Genomic DNA, 21,440 nt, shown 5'->3' with positions numbered 1-21,440 from the left:
GGATGGATGGATGATGGTTGATGGATGGATGATGGATGGATGGATGTTGATGGATGGATGGTTGGATGGTTGATGGATGGACGGATGGATGGTTGATGGATGGATGGATGGTTGATGGGTGTATGGATGGATGGATGGTTGATAGAAGGATGATGGATGGATGGCTGGTTGGTGATGGATGGTTGGATGGTAGATGGATGGATGGATGGATGGATGGTTGATGGATGGTAGATGGACGATGATGGATGGGTTGAATGGATGATGGATGGATGGATGGATGGTTGATGGTTGATGTATGGATGGATGGATGGCTGGATAGATAGATGGTTGATGATGGGTGCATGGATAGATGGTTGATGGATGGATGGATGGATGGGTGGGTGGGTGGATGGATGGTTGATGATGGATGGTTAATGGATGGATGGGTGGATGGCTGTTTGATTTATGGATGGTTAGATGGTGGATGGATGGTTGATGATGGATGGTTAATGGATGGATGGTTGATGGAAGGATGATGGATGGATGGATGTTGATAGAAGGATGATGGATGGATTGATGTTGATGGATGGATGATGGATGGATGATGAATGGATGAATGGACAGAAGTAAAATGGAGGGGTGGGATGGATGATGAATGGATGAATGGACAGAAGTAAAATGGAGGGGTGGATGTACAGGCAGATGGTTGGATGTATAGATGATGAATGGATGGATGGATGGATGGATAGTTGATGGATAGGTGGATGGATGGACAAACAAATGAACAGTGGAATAATGGATGGATGGACAGATCGACAGTGAGGATGTATGTTCTGCTCATACAAACATTCATTCTGTCAGTTCTGTTTTTTTTTTTTTTTTTTTTTTTCTCTGTGTTTCAAAGTTGTCTGCCAACAGCAGGTTTCTTTACCGCATGCAACACAACTTTCCTTCCTTTCTCCGGGAAGTGGAAGAAAACAGGGCCATATAATCAGGCGTCGCACACCGGCGCGTCCCGCTGAGATCAGACTCCGGGTCGTTACAGCACACTAGGAGAGCAGCAAGATGGAAAATGCTAAACATTTCATTAAGACAAGAATGCTTTTCCCCACTCTGCCTAGCGGCCCGGAGAGTCAATACATCAAAACCAGCGCAAGCCGGAAAATATGTGCGAGTTTAAGAGGAAACTAATTACGAGAGACTTTAATCTCCTCGCCGAGAGCTTCACCTATAACTCTGATAATCTGCTCTGTTTAATATGCTGGAAAAAACACTTAGGAGACATCGATCATTCGGAGTGCCTCCAGGCAAGGGCTGGTGCCAAATGTTTGAAAACACCATAAAATTAGTGCGTTTCACAGTCACACTGGTGTCGCTGGCTGTAGAATAGATTGTCTTTAAATGGTGCTGCGATGCTGCTGTTTGGCAAAGTTAAACTGGCATAGTCATGCAGCGTGATGGTCAATTCACATTCACGTCAATCTACTAATTTCTTCACAAAATCCTAGTTGTTCTAAAGATAGAACATGCAAGATGACAGTTTTCAGCAATGCACAAAAATAAACAAAACCAAAGTAAACACAAGAACAAATAAAATAAAAGATCACATACAGTGAGACAAAGGCAAACAATAGCATTGTTCCAAGCATTCTGTCTGCGTAGACCAGGGATCTCCAACCGTCCTGCAGACTTCAGTTCCAACTCTGCTGCAGCACACCTGTCTGTAATTATCATTAACACCTTGATTAGCTGCGGTAGGGAGCAGGGTTGGAGACCACTGGCCTAGACTATCATCACGGTCAGGTTGTGACCACTGGCCTAGACCAGTAATTTTCATGTGGGGACTGGCCTAGACTATCATAGACTTTCACCTGACATAAGTCTTGGCTAGGGAGCAGGGTTGGAGACCACTGGCCTAGACTATCATAGACTTTCACCTGACATAAGTCTTGGCTAAGTGGTTATATAACATCCTAAGATAACTTACTTTTGCCTAAAATGAAAAAAAAAAAAGCATTGTTATAAAATGTTCCACCTGGAATGGAATTTTCTATCCAAGATGGTGGATGAAACTCAAATATTACATTTATTTATTTATTTATTTTTATTTTTTTCAACTGCTTACATATTAAAAACGTTGCCTCTTTTTTCTAAACTTTCCACACAAATCCGAGAATTGCACACAAAACGCAAAATGCCTCACATCTCTTTTAAAATGAAGCACTGCATTCAAAATATCACAAACACATCTAAAAAGCAAACATTCGCAAACTCCTTTGCTTTAATATTAATTGCTGTTAGATTTTTGTGTGTTAGAGAACTGTGTAAAAAGATTCCATCTGAAAAGTTCTATCCAAGATCATGGATGAAACTCAAATATTACATGTAATACCACATTTTTAAAAATGCTGTGCTAAAAACCAGAGCTGGTAGTAACTGATTACAGTAATCTGGATATTTTTTTAGTGAATATTTTATTTTGATCTGTCAATTTAGCATGATTTATTTTTTTCATCCATCCATTCATTCATTAAGATTTTACTTTTTAGAACAAAATTTTTTTCATCCATCCATTCATTCATTAAACCCCTGCTATTTCTTCACGAGCCCCAGTTTGGGAAACCTTGACATAATGTAATGTTTAATGCATGTTGTTAATATCTATCTATCTATCTATCTATCTATCTATCTACACTGAACAAAATTATAAACACAACACTTTACACAAAACCCCCATTTTTCATGAGCTGAACTCAAAGATCTAAGACTTTTTCTATGTACACAAAAGGCCTATTTCTCTCAAATATCGTTCACAAATCTGTCTAAATCTGTGTTAGTTAGCACTTCTCCTTTGCCGAGATAATCCATCCACCTCACAGGAGTGGCATATCAAGATGCTGATTAGACAGCATGATTATTGCACAGGTGTGCCTTAGGCTGGCCACAATAAAAGAGCCACTCTAAAATGTGCAGTTTTATCACACAGCACAATGCCACAGATGTCGCAAGTTTTGAGGGAGCATGCAATTGGCATGCTGACTGCAGGAATGTCCACCAGAGCTGTTGCCTGTGAATTGAATTTACCATAAGCAGTCTCTAAAGGAATTTCAGAGAATTTGGCAGTACATTCAACTGGCCTCACAACCGCAGACCACATGTAACCACACCAGCCCAGGACCTCTACATCCAGCATCTTCACCTCCAAGACCGTCTGAGACCAGCCACCCGGACAGCTGCTGCAACAATCGGTTTGCATAACCAAAGAATTTCTGCACAAATTGTCAGAAGCCGTCTCAGGGAAGCTCATCTGCATGTTAATCGTCCTCATCGGGGCCTCGACCTGACTGCAGTTCGTCGTCGTAACTGACTTGAGTGGGCAGATGCTCACATTCGATGGCGCCTGGCACTTAACGCCGTTGTGGATCGAGTGGCCCATGGTGGCGGTGGGGTTATGGTATGGGCAGATGTATGTTATGGACAACAAACATAGGTGCATTTTATTGATGGCATTTTGAATGCACAGAGATACCGTGATGAGATCCTGAGTTGTTGTGCCATTCATCCACGACCATCACCTCATGTTGCAGCATGATAATGCACGGCCCCATGTTGCAAGGATCTGTACTAGAGCCCTGCACGGGACTGTTTTCTTAAACCCGCACCCGCCCGCTCCCGCTGAACGTATGACCAGGCCCGCCCGCTCCCGCGGACTTTATCTCAGAGCTTGTGAAAAATGTACACAAATAGGTACTCAGACTAAATATTCGTTCAAGTTAACACCCAAAATAACATATTTTAAACTTGATTGCATTTAAATAATATAAAGTAACCTATGCTAAACCAAAGCACCACACATGACAAAACATTGGGTTTTTTTTATTAGCGTTATAAAACATTAACCATTAAAACAAAACCACAACTTGCGGCACCTCAGTTTTTAAATGCAGGCTAGGCCTACTACATACACAGGCACCAAACAATTAACTAGTAAACAACTTTACCATTAAATAAAGACAGAGAACTTTGAAAATACTCTAGATATAATTTTAACAAAATAAATATTGAATAAAACAAAATAGAATGCTTTTAAAAAAATCTCACATTTCACTTTCACAATAGCTTGCTTAACAGGATATATGGAAAACAGGAAAATAATACAAAAAAAGTGTGTGTGTGTGTGTGTGTGTGTGTGTGTGTGTGTGTGTGTGTGTGTGTGTGTGTGTGTGTGTGTGTGTGTATATGTGTGTGTATATATACGTAGAGTCTAGTCGTAGACTACTTAACAAACAAATGAATTTGATCACTGGGCCTTATTGCTTTGCTTACTCCATATTACTATGAAGGAAAAATATATTGCTGACTGACTGCGGTCCCAGACGTGTGCGTCTTTCTTCAAAGATCCACCCATACACCTCTCTGACGGCGCACTAGATGCTGAATGCTCAAAATAAAACGTGTGAATTTTGAGGACAGGAAATTGCTCTTTCCCATTTTTTTTCAGTGACAAATGAGAATTGTTTCCAGATGTCTGACTTGCCTTGCTTTGCTTTTGTCATGTAAACAGCAGCTTTAATTTTCTTCTCAACTTCTTGTGTTGACTCCCTTTCTACTACACACCACCGTTCCCTGCGGGTCTCCCTCGAAATGTTCTGACCACCCACACCCGCCGGCAGCAAAGGTAAAACCGCCCGCTCCCACGAGATTTGCGGTGGGTCCCGCGGGAGCCCAAACCCAATGCAGCCCTCTAATCTGTACACAATTCCTGAAAGCTGAAAACATCCCAGTTCTTGTATGGCCAGCATATAATTACCGGACATGTCACCCATTGAACATGTTTGGGATGCTCTTGATCCGTGTATACGACAGTGTGTTCCAGTTCCTGCCAATATCCAGCAACTTCACACAGCCATTGAAGAGGAGTGGACCAACATTCCAGAGGCCACAATCAACAACCTGATCAACACTATGTGAAGGAGATGTGTTGTACTGCGTGAGGCAAATGGTGGTCACACCAGTATCCGGACCCCCTCGGACCCCCCAATACAGTAAAACTGCACATTTTAGAGTGGCTTTTTATTGTGGCTAGCCTAAAGGCCCTTTCACATCAAGGACGATAACTATAAAGATAACGATAAATATATAGTTCTAAAAATCGTTTTCAGTATTAAAGAACAGCAGCGTCCACACCACAACTGTAATGATAAAGACAAAGAAAAACGATATCATTGGAACCACTTTCAAAACGATTTTTTTCCAGCTGATGAACGATAAAAAATTGACAGCCAATCAGAATCCATCCTGCTGTAACGCGCTCGAGAATTTAAAGCGGCAGATGAGCGTGTGCTTAGAATAAACAGAATATCGTTCGCTGGTGTGGACGCTAATATCGTTATCTTCATAGTTATCTTTACAGTTATCGTTCTTGGTGTGAACAGCCTTAAGGCACACCTGTGCAATAATCATGCTGTCTAATCAGCATCTTGATATGCCACACCAGTGAGGTGGATGTATTATCTCAGCAAAGGAGAAGTGCTCACACAGATTTAGACAGATTTGTGAACAATATTTGAGAGAAATAGGCCTTTTGTGTGTACATAGAAAAAGTCTTAGATCTTTGAGTTCAGCTCATGAAAAATGGGGGCAAAAACAAAAGTGTTCTATCTATCCAAAAAAAAAAGACCCAACTTGAACTCTTGAAATCAAGAGTGTCTCCTGTACACTCTCTGTATGACATTTACAGTGTTCCAAATCCATCACTTAAAGACTCTACAGCTCTTACAGCTTTTTTTTTTCCAAACAATAGCAGCAGATGGAAACACACACACACACACACACACACACACACAGAGAGAGAGTTTGCCCTGGTTAATTGATAGAGTGTGAGTTGCATCTGTCCGAAGATGTGATTTTTTTCCTCCATGTGCTGCTCGTCACCCCTCCATCTGTCAGGTTAACATGGTAATTACTTTCCTCTCTGAGACAAACTAACGCTTCCCAAAATGAAACAACACAACACTGTCCTCTGACACTGATTTTACGAGCGAGATCTCAGCTCTGTGTAAAGCTCTTCCTAAAGCTAGCGATCAAAGAAGGAACACACACAGAAAAGTGCTGAGAATTTATTTCAGAGAGAATGTATTTATTCACTGTGGCTTGTTAATAAATAAATCATTTCTGACTGTGTTTGCTTAGGCAGGATGCTGCTTCAAAGGCGACTACTGTATCTGCCAAAGAAATACAGACAAAGTAATCCTGAAAGCAACTTTACAATGCAGCTTTATCGACAGAATCATCTGGCCTCATCCCAGCTACTACACAACCCCACCCTGGACAGAAATATCACAGTTTTTTTTTTAGATTAATAGCAACAAGCCTACACACACACACACACACACACACACACACACACACACACACACACACACTCACACGTTTACTTAGCTATCTAAATGGGGACATTCCATAGGCTTAATGGTTTTTATACTGTACAAAATATTTTCTATCACCCTACACCTAAACCTACCCCTCACAGAAAACTTTCTGCATTTAAAAAAAAATAATAATAAAAATAATAAATGAATAAAAAAAATAAAAAAAACTTTGTTTACTTTATTTTTAAACCAGTTTTACAAATGAGGACGTCCCCAAATTTCGGTACAAATTTGGCCCCAAAATATGGTTGGTACACACACACAAACACACACACAAAAATATTATTAATTCCATACACACACACACACACACACACACACATGCACACTTAATGTGTCACTAATGAGTTTCAGCAGCTATTTATCATCTTCAGCCAAGAGTTTCCTTATTAATTTCACAACACCCTCCATTTCCTCTCTTTCTCTCTCTGGTTACTGAGTGAGCGAGTCAGAGCAGATAAGCGCCGCTATCTCAGCAGTAGAGAGGGATTATGGGTAATTGTGGTGTGGTGGTCAGTGGCGCTGGGCATCTCCTGCTGTCAGAACTCAATTTTAGAATAACAAATACCTGGAAAATAAAATTATCATAAGAGTATTCCATAAAACAATAACAATTTTTTATTTATTTATTGGATATATATATATGGGTCATTGACGGATAAGAATTTATTATTATTATTTATATTATTTATTTATTTTATTTATTTATTGGACAAAAATATATATATATATATATATATATATATATAATTTATTTATTTATTTTAAATAAATATATGCAAACACGTAAAGCAATGAAACAACAGTAACAAAGGGTAACACATTAGTTTAGGGACTAATTCTCACTGTTAAGTTGCGTATTAGCATGCATATTATTAACATATTGGCTGTTTATTAGCACTTATAAAGTACATATAAATGCCCTTTTCTGCCTGACTATAGATCCCTTAAAGGCACATTATGTAAGATTTGTTTTATTAAAATATCCACAGAGTAGCATTATAACAGAACTTTCAAACGTATGTAGTATGATAAAACAGTGCTGCTTTACCCCACATACTCACGACCGGAAGGAGCAGAAGTGGTCGACTCTGGCATAATAAGAGCTCTGCTGCTTTTGAGCCGTGTGTTGCACTCGTTCAGCGTCCTTGTTTCGCTTCGACGGCTTTCAGTCTCACGCTGCTTCATTCTACTATGTTAATAAATCATTAGCTCATCCATGATTCTGACCGAGTCCCGTCGGATTGCATCAGCTGTGGGGATGAACAACACAACTCCCATGATTCCACACTCAGTGTCATCAAACTACTTTGTTTGTTTTGACATACATTGAAACTACATGCAGTCGTGTTTTGGATTTCTCATTTGCTACCTGTGTGTGCATCCATGCTGCAATATGATAGATAGATAGATAGATAGATAGATAGATAGATAGATAGATAGATAGATAGATAGATGTGGCGTACCTGTGCTCACAGTTATTACAGCAATGATTACTGAGTAAATATGTTGTTTGCATCACTTAACTAGCTTCATATATTTGGCTTTTCTGACACAGTAAACTTGCTCAGTGGCACACCCGGTACAACCATAGATGCATAGATGCACTCGGGTGCGAGTCCTGTGAAACACAAGTAACATTTCATTTCCAAACGGTTGTGATATATTCAAGAACCAATAAAACATTGCTAGACATGCTGTTCTTGATAAAACTAAACAAGCTTTGAGCACCATTCACTCATTTTACCAAGACAAATTCTTCGTAAATGTATACATACAGTATTTGGCAATAAACGTGATTCTGATTCTTATTCTGAAAGTGTTGCAAAACATGCAAGAAGCAATGCAATACTTTCCTGAAATGTCATCACAGTTAGATTCTTTCAATGAGCCAAATGTGACTACTTGCAATACATTTGATTCAGTTTTACAAACCTACTACACTAGGCAAAACACTACAAGCAAAACCCTTTTTTTTTCCTGCATTGGTCAGTTTAGATTTTTAGGGCTGTTTGGCATTTAATAAAGTGCTGTTGAAGACTAGTGGAAAAAGAAAACATCCAAAATACACATTTAAGTGAATATTATATTCCAGTTTATTTATTTGTATCTGTAGATTTCAATTCCAATCCATATCTTTAAAGAGTTTACTTTTTGTACTGTTGGACTGTAAAATAAAGTGCTATAGCTTTGACAGTAGTCCCACCAACAAAGCCTCAAGATTTGAGGGAATTTTGAGAAATCTCTTTAGGCTTTGGATGACGGTCGCTTGCGTAACATGAACAATGTGGACTCAGGATTTCTACAAACAGCAGAGATGTTATGAATTCCCCACTGTGCATGATGAACGCTGCCTTAGCATATCGTCCCAGATGCTTTGAGACTCTGCTCTGATTAAATTGGCAAACATTCGGCAGAACGTTACAACACCTCGATTATTGTGTTTTCTCATTAAACACAATCTCACTCCAGGCCTGATTACTATCATCTAGTAAACATATGCTAATTAATGAATGTCTGTTCATGCCCCGCTGGAGCACACGCTTTCTTAAGGAAATGACAGAAACAAACACAGATGAACTAGCGCTGGCTGGGTCAAAGGTCACCTCTGCAGAGCTGTCATTCATTCTTTATGGATAACTGAGATGGAAGGAGGGGTCATTCCTGTTAAAACCTTTTGAAATCTGTCACTTTTAAAACATGAATATGCTAGGAAGCATATTTAAGAAAGAATAAGAGATTTTTATAAATTTGCTCAAATGCTCAATTTACAACATATACATGCAAATGCATTTATATATAACTGTAACAACAACAACAACAACAATAATAATAATAATAATAATAATAATAAGTATTATTATTATTATTATTTATTATTATTATTATTATTGTTAAAGTTAATATATTATCTATATTGTGAAAATGATTTTCTGCATTTGTAAATAAAAGAAGTGCCGCTTCGGTACATTTTACACTATGTATCTCAAACCAGTCTATTTCTAACTCACTTCACTGGGCTAATGGTGATGAATAGTAATTGAAAGAGTGTTTAACCAGTGCTGTTAACTTCTCTATTTTACATTATCTGTGATTCGCAGACATTTCTGACAAAACTAAATCTTATAAGGTCAGAAAAGACTTTTAGTTTCATGTTTGATCTTTCCAATACGGATTCCAGTACTGACCAACTGTTTCTATGCCATATCTAAATAATTCAATCTATGGGTTTTACCCACCAAAAATGATCTCACTTCCTGTATGATGATGCCAATAAGGCTCTTACATTTGTTTGTTAAAAGGTTGTACTAACAGGACAAAGGCGATATTGAGGATACAGGAAAAATGACTATCACTTACAACAAGAAAACCCAAGTAAAAACGTTTTGTTTTAAAGATTTTGATTCAACAAAAGGAACAATGAATATTTAAGAACAGAGCTTTTTTTATTATTATTTATGTATTTCAGGCCATAAACACAAAGTGTTTCAATCTGCTGTCATTTGCATGTCAGACTGAAAACTCCATGAGGAAACTTTCTCATTTCAGTGAGAAAGGATCAATTAGACATTCTGAGATGTGAGGAGACATTTAAATGGAGTCTAATATGTTTCCATGTATCTTGTCATGATAATGTTGTGTCATTTCAATCTCACATTCATGCCAGTGATGTAGAAGATTACAGGTTGTCACACTGACAGAGTCTCTCTCTCTCAAAGTGAATTCATTTCAGCTGACGTCGTTTTGTTTTGCTGTGACTAACAGTGAAATATGTAAGTGGGATTTTTCTCTGCATGCGAGTTTGTTTTTCTGCACATTATGAGCGTCTCTGGAGCTGAATAGACGGCTGGAATTCTGTAATCCCTAAACGCATTTTTTCCTCCAAACTAGAAATGTGTTCTCTCTCATTTTTTGAAGATAATTAATAGGAAATTGTGGCTTGGTGGTCTGGTGTTTTTGTTAATCCTTGTGTCTGGGCTGTCTTTGAAGCTCTGCCGCGCTTCTGTTGAACTGGTTTTGTTGAAATTAATGGTTTTCTGAATGTTGCTAATTTTCTCACCTATTCATGTAAAATGCTCTTTGTTTGAAAGCTTTGAAAGCAAATGTGTGGCTTCAAACGTAGAGTAAATGGTAAAGTTTCAGCTCTCCTTCGAATCAAAACTTTTAGCTCAGTTGTCGCAGGGGGAAATATTTATTTGCTTATGTTTTATTTTTTTGTAAAGCTGAATTTGCAGCACTTGAGAATGGAACTCAAACACAATGTGACCTTTAACAAAAATTGTGTGCGAGCTCTGAAAGATTCATGGTATCAAATCAGTTTTTAAAGCAACTACACATAGTCAGAGATGTTGGAAACTCCATTTGTGCAGCTATTTTCAGTCAAGTACGGCTCCTCTCCAATTTAATTAGGAAACACTAAAACTAAACTAAACCAAACAAAAACATCTCAAGCTCATACTTCAACAGTATATTTCAAATAGTGATAAAATCTGACAATGAATTGTATCATAAATGCCATTGTGCTAAGACGAGTTTTAAACTTGTCTTGTTAAATCAAGTGCTGAAAAAAAAGATTAATTAAATATGTGACATTTCACCCTTGTAAAAAAAGAAGTACACTTTAAAATACTTTTTGTAAAGATTTCTTACTATGCTAATCATATACTTTAAAATAATATACTTAAGTTTGAACTCAATGTAATGTTTTTAGACATTTAATTGTATGCTATTTCAAATTAAGTTTCAGTTTTTTTCAGTTCTCACTTAAGTAGGACTAAAGTACTTAAGTAAATATTTTAGAATTACTTCTGAAATATGGTTAAAGTACTGCTGAATGTACTGACATCAACTAAAATATAAATATATGTGTCCTTTTCATTAAACAAAATGTATCTGTAATATATATTTATTCCTTTTTTCTGCTAAGTTGCAATTTATATTTTTGCAATTACATGAGAATTTATGCAATTACACGCGAGAGAGAGAGAGAGAGAGAGAGAGAGAGATAGAGAGAGAGATAGAGAGAGAGAGAGAGAGAGAGAGAGAGAGAGAGAAAGAGAGTCATGAAAGTGTCTCTTTTTAAGTCACTTAAGTGGACTTTTATTTCCTAAACATATATTATCTGTAAGTACGTGTTTAGCTAATTTAGGCTTCTGAATCTGAAGCTGTAAGGCGTGTCCAATCATAGTGGCCTTTAGGATCCTCCACCTCTGAGACAGAATCTGACCTTCATCATGGACATTTGTGCCAGTTGTGTTCAGAAGTGACTTTCTAGTCAAGATTTTGGAGATTCAAGAGTCGGGCGGAGACACAGAGAGAACATACAATCTCAGCATCACTTCTCTGTACATCACTGATGAAGCTATTTTTAAGTACTGTATTAAATGGTAGGGGATACAGAATATAAAAGCTCATAAAGGAAAGGGATACATAGAAATACTGAATATACGCAGAAAGATACAGAAATATATAAACAATCATATAAATGGACATGAAAGTGTATTGCACACTACGAGTTAACCAGAGTCCAAAACACTGCAGTCAACAATAAAACAAAATCAACACATTTAAAACGGTATTTGCATGAGTAGCATGTAGCTGGATAAGGCTCACTACAAATATAAGACTGGAGTGAGTTTGTCACTCTGTGATTTTTCAGAGCTGTCAGGTTTATAGTGACTCCTCAGAAACATGATGAAACATCAATAGATGTGCTCTGAAAAGAGCCGTCACCTCACGCACTCTGCAATCAAAGGTGTCCAATCAGACGCACTCATTCCGCTTGTCACTCACGCTCAGTTTCGCCTGATTGGACGCCGTCGGCACAAAGGATGCATCGGAGCGGCAGAGACACATGCAGGGCAGGTATCAGAGCCACTTTAATTGTGCTCCAAATGGCGTGAAATCGACATTTTCTGAGTCTCTTTGATCGGCTGTCAGATCACGGCTCACCGAGGGTGTGGTGGGCGGGGCTTATCAGCAGGGGTTTATGGGTAAAATGGCCATGAATGCATGGAGCTAAGCAATGATCACTGGGAGAGAACAAGAGCAACTGTGTTTCCACACAATCACTCCGGCTGTTATAGATCATTATTATCTCTGTGTAATGCACAAGACGGATTTTGGAAGAATCTTTATACTGCTACAAAAAGGGCAAAAATTCCTTTAGTGGTATGATAGTTTTGTGTGACAGAAATTATTTTCAGTGATAACCTTCCCTGAACACTGAAGCTTACATCTTGTTTGGGACATGCATCAAAAACGGCACACTGATGTATTCTTGTATGTGTATTAAAAATGGGAATACAGAATTAAAGGAGTATTTCACCATCCAAAAAAAATAAAAAAATAAAAATTGATTACTCGCCCTCAGGTGATGTAGATGAGTTTGTTTCTTCATCAGATTTGTAGAAATGTAGCACTGCATCAGTGTCTCATCAATGGATGCTCTGCAGTGAATGGGTGCCATCAGAATGAGAGTCCAAACAGCTGATAAAAACATCACAATAACCCACAAGTAATCCACAGCACTCCAGTCCATCAGTGAACATCTGGAGAAGACAAAAACTGAAACAAACCCAGCATTAAAGGGTTAGTTCACCCAAAAATAGAAATTCTGTATAAATATATATATATATATATATATATATATATATATATATATATATATATATATATATATATATATAAGTATATATAAGTATATATATAGTTATTCTTTTACAAATGTAAAAGCCCTCTCACACCAAAAGTGAAGTAAATCCGCCTCAGGCTGAAGGGTGTAAAAGTGTAAATTCACGTCTGTACAGTAGAGGGCACTGCATGAAGAATATGAAACAGAAGAAGAAAGTTCAACACTATTGAAATATTCCTTATGATAATGCACAACACCCGTGCCACTCACCATCTTAAGTCCCACGGAGGAGCTCCGGAAGGATAGTGAAGGACGAGAGAGGACCAGGCCTGGACTTTATTTTTTGTTTTGGTTGTGTTTGTGCGTTGCAGTTGTCCACAATTAGCATACTACAAAACTTTATATACTATATAAAATAATAAAATCTTTAAATGTTTGCCTCCTTCCCAATCTACGAACTGTGTTACAATTAGCATATTACAATACGTTATATACTATGTAAAATATAATGAACTGTTTAAGATATTAAAGTGCCCCCACTATAAGTAATGAAAGGTTCATATTTTGGTTTTGGGAGTCCCCAACATCAGGTTGACATGCATGCAAGGTCAAAAACACTTTCATTGTCTTATAATATGCACGATCTTGCCTGTAACACCTGATAAAGCAGCGTTTGTGAGTGCAGTGGTGCTTTGTGTACAGCGTTACCGGGGAAATGAAATGTACAGGTAGATGGAACACCTGCTAGGCATCACTGCCGGTCGCATCTCCTCCGGTACCCATGGGTCAGCTGCAGGGTCATCAGTCAGGAACCACCATTCATCAGCGTTTCACTCCTTTAATCCTGGAACGTCTCCTGGTGACGGAGCAGTGACAGGGACGTCTCCCTGTCACCCCCTGCAGCTGATAGATGTTACCCTCTGCAGCTGTTGTCGGAGTTAGTTGTTCTTTCCCCAGCTCTTGTCTTTCCTCCTCAGCCAGAGCCAAATGCTCCCCTTCTCGGCCTCCTCCGCTAGCTCTTTGATTGCCTTCTTTAGGATCCCTCCAGTCACTCCTGCCTCCCTCAGAAGGCGTGTGGTTGACAGCCCCACGTAACCTCGGCATCCAACCTCCACTGGATAGATAGTGGTCTTCCAGCCAGCCTCCCGGCACTCAGCAGCCAGCCTTCTTCCCTTCGTAGGTGGCCTCCATTCCCGCTTCCGCTGGTATTGTGAGTTCAATGAGCAGATTTTGCCTTGGAGGACCACACCACTATATCAGGGCGGAGAGATGTAGCAGTGATCTCAACTGGGAAACAGAGCTGCCTGTCAAGGTCGACCCTCATATTCCACTCCTGGTCAGGGGAAAACGGCCTAGGGTGTTTCTCTTGGTCTGACGTTTCTTCTCCCCCCGTCTTCATTGACAAAGCTGATGTGGTTGTGGTTCTCTACTGGTGGTACTCCTTTGCTGCCCTGTCGATGCTCCTTTAGCACCTCAGCTAGCTTTCTCAGGACCTGTTTGTGGTGCCATCTGTAGCGTCCCTGGGAGAGCGTGATCTTAGGCTTCCGTTAGGGGTATTGCAGAGTGTGCAGCCTTCCTCACTCCCGAACCACTGGTGAAGGTTCCGAGGACAGGGAAGCGTGTCCTACGTTGAGCGGATGAGGAAGCTGAGCCTTGCCGGCGGGATCTTCCACAGGGTTGACCAGGTCACTCTTTTTCTCCTCCAGCAGCTGTCTAGCATGCTTAAAGGGATTTTTGAAGAAGCTGGCTCGTTCTTTCTGTTTCCGTCTATTGTGCTATTGGATACGTTCAGCCCTGCGAAGCCTGGACAGTCTTTGCCTGACCTCCTCCCACAATGCTTTCGGAACCTCTTTCTCTGCCACTGTTGCCTTCCTCCAGTTCTTTTGTAGTTGTCGGCACCTTCACACCAACTGGTCAATCTGCTTTTCCCTTCTTCCCTTCTTTTTTTGGGCGGTCCTCTGGTTGGAGGTCACTTCACCAAACCTGTTCTTGCAGGCCTGGTATAGGATGTCCCCAATCTGGTTGAGCTTGCATTCCACTTGGACTCCAACTGCCCTATTCGCAGTAGTCACTGGTTTACCAGAACTTTAATGAAAGGTACAGGTAGATGGAACACCTGCTAGGAATCACTGTCGGTTACATTCTCCTTTTTTTTTTACCGCTCCAAAAGCTGCACCTAGTGGCAAAGAATGAATTAGCATTTTCATTCAGACCAATGCGAAAAGACCAACAAGTGGGCTGGCAATATGCTAATGTTTCAGGAAACAACTTGGGATTCGTTTTAGCAGCGACTCATTTCAATGATTCAGAGTCGACTCTTTCTTTTGAGAGACAATAACTTTATACACATTGCACTTTCAGATTTAAAACTTTGTAGGATGTTTTCATTACTTTGCAGCTCTGTTAAACTCTGCATGAAAAATAATTTTTAAAAATCCATGATGGGGCACTTTAAATGCAACACAATAAACAATGTAAATACAAATGCTAAGCCGTTGTGAAACCACAGAGAGTTTGATTTGATTTTCACATAAAAGTGTGTGTGATCATGGATGAGTATTTACTCTCTCTCTCTCTCTCTCTCTCTCTCTCTCTGATAGGGAGTGTTCTATGTTTTGATGCTGGATTTGATAGATTTGTTTGTGGCCATATTCATTTGCTGTGGATCAGAAAGCTGACGGGCCGTAAAATGAAAATTTGCCTTCAGATTTTGGGAGTGTGTGAGTGAGTGAGTGTGTGATAGTGTGCTTGCATGTGCGTGTGTGTGTGTGCATGTGCGTGCGTGTGGACTGCTGCAGGATCACAGAAACACAACATGCTGCAGTCAAACACGGTGCTCTGTGTTCATCTCCGGCCGCATGCAATGTTCTATTACAGTTCTATTGCTTATTTTTCCTCCTAACATTTATATTTTAGAAACTCACAACAGCAGAAGCATTCGAACACATACACAGTTACATATCTAGAGAAATAAAGAACTATAGATGCTTAACAACCTGACAGCATGCGTTAGTGCATTTTGTGGCAGCTGTGGTCTACAGGTGACTCCTGAACATCAGCAAACTCCCGCCATGACGAGAGAGACAGTAATGGAGGAGCTGCTGCGAGAGATAATTAGATTAAATGAAAATGCATGTTGTCTGGGAGTGACGTCCTAAATACCTAATTAAAATGAATTTGCTGCAGAACAGGCGGGACAGATGCTGTCGTCTTTACAAATAACAGCAGCCAAACCACAACTCAAGAGAGCTGCGGCATTAAAACACAACATCAGTGAGCTGAGTTCAAGATGCAGGAAAACATTATAAAAACTCTACAGAATCAAGTTCTTAAATTGAATAAATGTGCGTGATTTAAGCATTGTAGCATTTCTCATATGTGTCAATTCATAAGCATTACAGCTGCAATAAGATTGAAGTCAGCATTGACTTTTTATTCACTATTGTGATGTATATCTAGTGCTGGGTAAATTACTTACTAATTGTAGCCCGGATTACTGATAACAGATTATATAACAGAAACTGTACTTAGTAAAGTAATTTGTTGAAAAAAAAAAAATGTGATTAATTACAAGTAGACCAACTTGATTTTTTTGAATCTTATTACATAATCCAGAATACATGTATAATCTAATAATAATTAACTAGCCTGCACTGTGTATATTCAAGAGAAACTGGAAAAAAGAAGAAAAAAAAAACATTATATATTTCAGATGGGACAAGATTCTGTCCATCAGTAATCAACTGGACTGCATCATCCTCATCTGAAACAGATGAGAGCAAATCCATTAAATGTGTAGACGTAGGTTACACATATTAAACACAGCACTGAACATATAGCAGTTTATGATATAGTTGTGTTAGTTGTGTTTATCTGCTTGAGTGAGTGTGTGGGGTTCAGTGAACAGAACTGTATTTAGAAACCGAATCTGGGTGATATTAATACATTTGTGACAACTGTTACACACACACACACACACACACGCACACACACACACAAGGGTTGTTGACTGTCTTGTTTGTCTGATTGTGAGTGCTGTGTGTTGACGGGTCTTCAGGTGCAATCATACTCTGAGCATCTAATAACCAATTATTCCCTCACACACACACCTGTGACCCGAGAGCAGCACATCGTGTCTGACATCTGACACACTTTCCATCTATCTTTCCATCTATCTATCTACAAACCCGATTCCAAAAAAGTTGGGACACTGTACAAATTGTGAATAAAAACAGAATGCAATGATGTGGAAGTTTCAAATTTCAATATTTTATTCAGAATACAACATAGATGACATATCAAAGTTGATTTTAAATTTCATGGCAGCAACACATCTCAAAAAAGTTGGGACAATGCCATGTTTACCACTGTGTGGCATCCCCTCTTCTTTTTATAACAGTCTGCAAACGTCTGGGGACTGAGGAGACAAGTTGCTCAAGTTTAGGAATAGGAATGTTGGCCCATTCTTGTCTAATACAGGCTTCTAGTTGCTCAACTGTCTTAGGTCTTCTTTGTCGCATCTTCCTCTTTATGATGCTCCAAATGTTTTCTGTGGGTGAAAGATCTGGACTGCAGGCTGGCCATTTCAGTACCCGGATCTTTCTTCTGCGCAGACATGATGTTGTAATTGATGCAGTATGTGGTCTGGCATTGTCATGTTGGAAAATGCAAGGTCTTCCCTGAAAGAGACGACGTCTGGATGGGAGCATATGTTGTTCTAGAACTTGGATATACCTTTCAGCATTGATGGTGCCTTTCCAGATGTGTAAGCTGCCCATGCCACACGCACTCATGCAACCCCATACCATCAGAGATGCAGGCTTCTGAACTGAGTGCTGATAACAACTTGGGTTGTCCTTGTCCTCTTTAATCCGGATGGCATGGCGTCCCAGTTTTCCAAAAAGAACTTCAAATTTTGATTCGTCTGACCACAGAACAGTTTTCCACTTTGCCACTTTGTCTATTTTAAATGAGCCTTGGCCCAGAGAAAACGCCTGCGCTTCTGGATCATGTTTAGATATGGCTTCACCGGCATGACCTATAGAGTTTTAGCCGGCAACGGCGAATGGTACGGTGGATTGTGTTCACTGACAATGTTTTCTGTAAGTATTCCTGAGCCCATGTTGTGATTTCCATTACAGTATCATTCCTGTATGTGATGCAGTGCGCCTAAGGGCCCGAAGATCACGGGCATCCAGTATGGTTTTCCGGCCTTGACCCTTACGCACAGAGATTGTTCCAGATTCTCTGAATCTTTGGATGATATTATGCACTGTAGATGATGATAACTTCAAACTCTTTGCAATTTTTCTCTGAGAAACTCCTTTCTGATATTGCTCCCACTATTTTTCTCCGCAGCATTGGGGGAACTGGTGATCCTCTGCCCATCTTGACTTCTGGGAGACACTGCCACTCTGAGAGGCTCTTTTTATACCCAATCATGTTGGCAATAGACCTAATAAGTTGTAAATTGGTCCTCCAGCTGTTCCTTATATGTACATTTAACTTTTCCAGCCTCTTATTGCTACCTGTCCCAACTTTCTTTGGAATGTGTAGCTCTCATGAAATCCAAAATGAGCCAATATTTGGCATGACATTTCAAAATGTCTCACTTTCAACATTTGATATGTTATCTATATTCTATTGTGAATAAAATATAAGTTTATGAGATTTGTAAATTATTCCATTCCTTTTTTACTCACAATTTGTACAGTGTCCCACCTTATTATGATTATTAAATAAATAGTAACATGGTTGTGCATTTACTGGAAACTTTTTTTCTCTCTCTTCAGTGTGGTATTTGTCAATCTGGGTTGTGTTTGCCGAGGAAAAGCATTTCTCTGGCAAGACAGGGGGGAGTAATGCGTCAGTTTTCCTGCTAGTACCTGCTGATAGCAAGGCTGCAATTTATATAATATACCGTTTCCTTACAAATATACTTCCCCTTTCTCTACCTTGCACACACACACACACACACACACACACACACACACACACACACACACACACACACACACACACACACACACACACACACTCAGTGGCAAAGTGCAATGCTAGCACTTTTAGGGGCAAATTCATTTTTGTTTTTTCCTTTTGAACCAGGCCACTAAATTGCATTTCACAAACCTTCATGAAGTGTTGGAGCAGTTGAATTGGCTGTTGATTCATGCTTGCCGTAATTGAATACGGTATATGAAAAGTACAGTTTCAGCATTGGCTGTGTGGATGCATTGAGATGACTCTTAAATAAAGGCGCTAACCATCTCACAGAGAGAATAAGCAGATGCTGACCAGAGGTGCAGGTCACAACACACACGGCTGATGAATACTGCACCAGTGTTTGAGCTTGTAAACGCAAAACAGGACTTTCTAGGAGAATGTTTCAGTGTAGCATCAGATCTGCATTAATATTTGTTATTTTATGTATTCACATGTTCAGTTTAAAAGAGAGAGGAAAAGCATTATCAGTAGTTTTTGTGATTTCAAATTTTTATTTATACCAATTTTTATTTATTTATTTATTTTTGGTGAACTTAAGCTGCTAAATTTTTAAAGGAGTTTGATAAACTCAAGGGGAAAAAAATAAATGTTGGAATTGACAAGAGGGAAATAGAAGAATCAGAGTAATTTTTGTGAGCCGATTGCCTTTTCAGACCTGTTGTGAGGAGAACAATGAAACTGATTTCAAACAAGTCACTAAAACAGAACTCAATCAAACCCTTCAAGGTTTCTGCTGTAGTGAAAAATGGGAAAGGAGATCTGTATGGATTCAGTAGCAAATGGAATTGAACCATTTCATTTGTCTTCTCGTGATCCTAAAGGATCCTGAATTCACCATTAGCACCAGTGTTTTCACAGGAGAGACGAGTCATGTCCACACACGATCAGGCTTTAACAAACACACATTTATTAAGATTGAACTAAGCAGACAGGTTTGTCACTAAGGTTTGGTTTGAAGTGTCCTTGCATTTAGAACAGAGAGTGAAAAGGGGAAATCATGAAGTGAATGCTGAATATTTGTTGTTCTCAGGGATGGAAATTATATCAAACATGCTTTCAATGAAACTCATACAGATCTCAGTGAGACAGTCAGAGAGAGTCAGCATGGAATAATGTTCATCAAATGCCCTTAGAAAAGATATGATCTTGAGCAAGAACATGAAGTTGAAATTAATAAGTTGAAATAAAGTTTATAGCCATTTTTTTTTTTTTTTTTTTTTTTTTTTACATTTGCAGACTTTTATTGTTGTAATAAATCTAAATAATTTAAAACTGGCATTGGTGAATTAAACACTGTGTCCAAAGTATTTTTTTTATTTTTTATTATATATATATATATTTATTTATTTTTATTTATTTTTTTTCCACATGAATTGTCATGTGCCATATTTTAATGTATACAAATTAACACAATGTCTCCCTTTCAGCCCTTTTAGGTCGTTTAGATTTGCTCTTGCAATCTGACTTTTTTCTGACATTTTTTTTTTCTTCTGATTTTCTGAATCTCATTATGAGGTTATCTCTTTCATTGCTGATTGGATGCCTGCTAATGATATGCGGACTATGAGGTGAAGCTCTGTCTCTGATTGGCTGGTGCTCATATTTTATTTTATTAAATCACCTGAAGCTCTCAATCACAATCAAGCTAACCAATCACAGCACACACTGGGCCAGCTAACCAATCACAACACACACTGGCCCAGCTAACCAATCACAGCACACACTGGCCCAGCTAACCAATCACAGCACACACTGGGCCAGCTAACCAATCACAACACACACACTGGCCCAGCTAACCAATCACAGCACACACTGGGCCAGCTAACCAATCACAACACACACTGGCCCAGCTAACCAATCACAGCACACACTGGCCCAGCAACAATCACAGCACACACTGGGCCAGCTAACCAATCACAACACACACTGGCCCAGTTAACCAATCACAGCACACACTGGCCCAGTTAACCAATATCAACACACACTGGCCAAGCTAACCAATCAAGCCACACACTGGCCAAGCTAACCAATCACAACACACATTGGCCCAGCTAATCAATCAAGGCACACACTGGCCCAGTTAACCAATCACAACACACATTGGCCCAGCAAACCCATCACAGCACACACTGGCCCAGTTAACCAATCAATCACACACTGGCCCAGTTAACCAATCACAACACACACTGGCCCAGTTAACCAATCACAACACACACTGGCCCAGCTAACCAATCACAGCACACACTGGCCCAGCTAACCAATCAAGGCACACACTGGCCCAGTTAACCAATCACAACACACACTTGCCCAGATAACCAATCACAGCACACACTGGCCCAGCTAACCAATCACAACACATTTTGTATTTCAGAAGGCGGGCCTTCATTTGATAT

The sequence above is a fragment of the Cyprinus carpio genome, chromosome B7, assembly GCF_018340385.1.
Source record: "Cyprinus carpio isolate SPL01 chromosome B7, ASM1834038v1, whole genome shotgun sequence".
In the NCBI taxonomy this organism is placed as follows: domain Eukaryota; kingdom Metazoa; phylum Chordata; class Actinopteri; order Cypriniformes; family Cyprinidae; genus Cyprinus; species Cyprinus carpio.
Note: the sequence above shows the minus strand (reverse complement) of the source record.